At 52.3% G+C, this 5,112-nt stretch overlaps 1 non-coding gene across 1 annotated transcript; it reads right to left on the minus strand.

Annotated features, from left to right (window-relative positions):
• Positions 1–1,992: 1,992 nt before the first annotated feature.
• On the minus strand, positions 1,993–2,148 carry LOC125604691. The gene has a single exon (XR_007336397.1). It is a non-coding gene; the product is annotated as a 5.8S ribosomal RNA (ribosomal RNA).
• Positions 2,149–5,112: the final 2,964 nt, after the last annotated feature.

The following is a 5,112-nucleotide window of genomic DNA, read 5'->3' on the forward strand; positions in this document are numbered from 1 at the left end:
CCTAGACACTGGTCGGTTAGACGGTCGTTTTGAATCGCACCATGTACTGGCGGTTGGGCTAAACCGTTGGCCATGTCCCAAAAGGCACAAGTTGCCAAGGGTCACGAGTTACCAAGGGTTGTGAGTTACCAAGAGTCACGAGTTACCAAATGTTGTGAGTTGCCAAAGGGTGTAAGTGACCAAGGGTTACGAACATCAAGAGGTACGAGGACCAAGAGTACGAGGACCAAGAGGTACCAAGGACCGAAGGGGTGCATGTTCCAAACGGTGCCTGTTGAGAGAGGTTGTGTCCGTTCCTTAGGGATCTGTCCATGTTTGTCCGTTTAAGACAAGTACACGGTTCGTCTAAGATGGGGTAGGAGTCGCAAGGTCTGGTCGGTCGCTTAGCCTACCGGATTGGGCTTGTGGCTTACTCGGCCGTTGGATCCAGGCCCAAGGCTGGATCAGGTAAGGAAGTCCGTTGGGCCATTGAGCCGGACTTCAACTAGGCCGGTCGCACCTAGATTCCATCTGGTTGGACAGATTGGTCTTCGGGGTGATCAGGACTGTTTGCATGTTCTGTTTATCTATTCTGGACTTTCTATCTGATTCTAAGTCAAGGGTGGTTGGTTAAATGATTTAGGATACGGTAGGCAGGTTCATATCTTTTTATAAGTATATTGTCTGAGGTTTATTTATGTTCTAGGAACGAAGCCAAGCATTGTAGAAACGACCGGTTCTATTTTTGGTTATGCTTAATGCTTATCTGTTGTGGTTTCAGGAACTAAGGATGGTTCTGGTCAAGCCAAGGAGCCGTGAAGGCTCGGTCAGTGAGAGGCTGTGTAACGTGTGGTTAGAAGATGCTAGGGATGAACTAGTGATTGTCTATGAAACGATTAAGAAGTTGTGTGTTGGATCTCATGTTTCTAAGTAATACATTTTTATACACTTATATTCCGCTGTGCTATCTGTTCAATTGTTTTAGAATCTCAGATTCGAACATGACTTAGTAAATAAAATACTTGAAATGAATCAAACAAGCAAAGAAATTGATTAAGTAGCAATCGGGTCCAGTTTTGTCGAGAGGACGGATTTGGGCGTTACATAGCCAATCAGCTTCCTTGCGCCTTACGGGTGCTCACCCGTTGACTCGCATACATGTCATACTCCTTGGTCCGTGTTTCAAGACGGGTCGAATGGGGAGCCCACAGGCCGACGCCCTGAGCACTCAGATTCCAAGGCACGCCGTGAGGCGTGTGCTGCAGACCACCATTAAGGCAGCAACATCTCTGCAGGCATAACAAAAGCCCGGGCTTGGGTCACCACCATAATCCGCATCGGTCCACGGCCCTAATCGATCGGCTGACCGTATTGCTCCGTTCTGCATCCGACCGGGACGAATCACCGGCCCCCATCCGCTTCCCTCCCGACAATTTCAAGCACTCTTTGACTCTCTTTTCAAAGTCCTTTTCATCTTTACCTCGCGGTACTTGTTCGCTATTGGTCTCATATTTAGCCTAGGACGGAATTTACCACCCGATCATTCCCAAACAACCCAACTCGTAGACAGCGCCTTGTGGTGCAACAGGGTCCGGGAACGACGGGGCTCTCACCCTCTCTGGCGGCCCTTTCCAGGGAACTTGGGCCTGGTCCGTCGCTGAGGACGCTTCTCCAGACTACAATTCGAACGCCAAAGACATCCACTTTTCAAACTGGGCTCTTCCCGGTTCGCTCGCCGTTACTAAGGGAATCCTTGTTAGTTTCTTTTCCTCCGCTTATTGATTTGCTTAAACTCAGCGGGTGATCCCGCCTGACCTGGGGTCGCGTTGAGGACTTTGGGTCATCAAGAGCTTTGGACAGGAACGTCTGACTATATGACAAGAATTGAATTCACCACCGCATGTCAAGACGCTCCTGGCGTCCTTAGCTTGGATTTTGGCCAACCGCGTGCGGTAACATATGGGAGATCAGATTCCGTCCCATATCCTTGAGAGGATGGGGGACAACGATTTGTGACACCCAGGCAGACGTGCCTTCGGCCAGAAGGCTTGGGGTGCAACGTGCGTTCAAAGACTCGATGGTTCACGGGATTCTGCAATTCACACCAAGTATCGCATTTTGCTATGTTCTTCATCTATGCGAGAGCTGAGATATCCATTGCCGAGAGTCGTTTTAGACTTTACATTGCAGCACTGCTTCCGAACAAACACCGTCTCCGGGTTGGCGAGAGCAGGCTGTTTTCTTGCATTTTCCTTGACACTTTTTGTGCCGGGGTTTGGTGATATCCAGAAGCTATGCGTACGATCCAACCAAAACTGAAGTCTTGGGCCTGGATGAACACATAACCGCCAGCACACAAAGGACGTCCGTGGCTGTCCATGGCTGTCCGTTAACACACACAGGACGTCCGTGTGTGTCCGTCAGCACACACAGGACGTCCGTGTGTGTCCGTCAGCACACACAGGACGTCTGTGTGTGTCCGTCAGCACACACAGGACGTCTGTGGCTGTCCATCAGTACACATATCAGCACGGTGTTCCATAGACTCAGCACGCTGGCCCTTCCCGTGGACTGTTTGGGTGATTTTGGCCCATGTGGGCTGTCTGTTCAGTACATACAGGACATCCGTGGGTGTCCGCAGCACACAGAGGACGTCCGTGGCTGTCCGTGGCTGTCCGTCAGCACACGCAGGACGTCCGTGGCTGTCTGTGTGTGTCCGTGTGTGTTCCGGTGTGTCCGTCAACACACACATGACATCCGTGGCTGTCCATCAGTACACATATCAGCACTCTGATCCTTGGACTCAGCACGCTGGCCCTTCCCATGGACGTTCGAGTGATTTTGGCCTACGTGGGGTGTGTGTTCAGTACATATAGGACGTCCGTGGGTGTCCGTCAGCACACACAGGACGTCCGTGTATGTTTGTCAGCACACACAGGACATCCATGGCTGTCCGTGTGTGTCCGTCTGTGTCCGTCAGCACACACAAGACGTCCGTGGCTGTCCATCAGTACACATATCAGCACGTTGGTCCTTGGACTCAGCACTCTGGCCCATCCCGTGGACTGTTTGGGGGATGTTGGCCCACGTGGGCTGTCTGTTCAGTCTGTGGCTGTCTGTGGCTGTCCGTGGCTGTCTGACAGCACACACAGGACATCCGTGGCTGTCCGTGTGTGTCCGTCGGTGTCCGCCAGCACACACAGGACGTCCGTGGCTGTCCGTCAGCACACATAGGACGTCCGTGTGTGTCCGTCAGCACACACAGGGCGTCCGCGTGTGTCCATCAGCACACACAGGACGTCTGTGGCTGTCCATCAGTACACATATCAGCACGCTGGTCCTTGGACTCAGCACGCTGGCCCTTCCCGTGGACTGTTTGGGTGATTTTGGGCCACGTGGGCTGTCTATTCAATACATACATGACGTCCGTGGGTGTCCGCCAGCACACACAGGACGTCTGTGGCTGTCCGTCAGCACCCACAGGACGTCTGTGGCTGTCTGTGTGTGTCTGTGTGTGTCCGTCAGCACACACATGACGTATGTGGCTGTCCATCAGTACACATATCAGCACGCTGGTCCTTGGACTCAGCGCGCTGGTCCTTGGACTCAGCGCGCTGGTCCTTGGACTCAGCACGCTGGTCCTTGGACTCAGCACGCTGGTCCTTGGACTCAGCACGCTGGCCCTTCCCATGGACTGTTCGGGTGATTTTGGACCACGTGGGCTGTGTGTTCAGTACACACAAGACGTATGTGGGTATCCGTCAGCACACACAGGACGTCCGTGTGTGTCCGTCAGCACACACAAGACGTCCGTGGCTGCCCATCATTACACATATCAGCAAGTTGGTCCTTGGACTCAGCACGCTGACCCTTCCCGTGGAATGTTCGGGTGAATTTTGGCCCACGTGGGCTGTCTCTTCACTACACACAGGACGTCCGTGGGTGTCCGCCAGCACACACAGGACGTCCGTGGCTGTCCGTGTGTGTCCGTGTGTGTCCGTCTGTGTCCATCAGCACACACAGGACGTCTGTGGCTGTCCATCAGTACACATATCAGGACGTTGGTTCTTGGACTCAGCACTCTGGCCCTTCCCGTGGACTGTTTGGGTGATTTTGGCCCACGAGGGCTGCCTGTTCAGTATACATAGGACGTCCGTGGGTGTCCGCCAGCACACACAGGACGTTCGTGGCTGTCCTTCAGCACACACAGGACGTCCGTGGCTGTCCGTGTGTGTCCGTGTGTGTATGTCAGCACACACATGACGTCCGTGGGTGTCCGCCAGCACACACAGGACGTCCGTGGCTGTCTGTCAGCACACACAGGACGTCCGTGTGTGTCCGTGTGTGTCTGTCAGCACACACATGATGTCCCTGGGTGTCTGTCAGCACACACAGGACGTCCGTGTGTGTCCGTCAGCACACACAGGACGTCCGTGGCTGTCCACGTGTGTCCGTCAGCAAACACAGGACATCCGTGGCTGTCCATTAGTACACATATCAGCACGTTGGTCCTTGGACTCAGCATGCTGGCTCTTCCCGTGGACTGTTTGGGTAATTTTGGCCCACGTGGGCTGTCTGTTCAGTACACAAAGGACGTCTGTGGGTGTCCGCCAGAACACACAGGACGTCTGTGGCTGTCCATCAGTACACATATCAGCACGCTGGTTGATACCACTGAAATTACCCTAAGGAGTGTTACTCTCATCAAAAGAGGTTCAGATGTAGTACTTAGGGATCGAATCCACAAGGAGCTAGGGAACAATTAAATCTAGTGTTTATTAATTCTAAGGGTTGTAAATGTCTAAATGAAATAGCAATAGTAACAAGCGAGTAAATAATAAATGTAACTTGGTTGGAAATGATATTAGATGCAGGGCCACTATTCAGGTGTTGGAGATTATAATACCTATAGATGCCTAACTGTTGCATGCATGATATATTAGAGCTCAATCGCTTAACTCAGTGATCAGCTGTCGCATGTATCACTGGTTAACAGACTAGATCTTGTGTCTCAACGGTTAGTATGTTGACGACGAGAGAGTGTCGATCGATGGTCTATTAAGACGTCGACCGATACACCTTTGCCAACGTCGATCGATTGTCAGTTGAGGACATCGATCGACAGGTTCTAGA

Source organism: Brassica napus, unplaced genomic scaffold, assembly GCF_020379485.1.
Source record: "Brassica napus cultivar Da-Ae unplaced genomic scaffold, Da-Ae ScsIHWf_596;HRSCAF=888, whole genome shotgun sequence".
NCBI lineage: Eukaryota > Viridiplantae > Streptophyta > Magnoliopsida > Brassicales > Brassicaceae > Brassica > Brassica napus.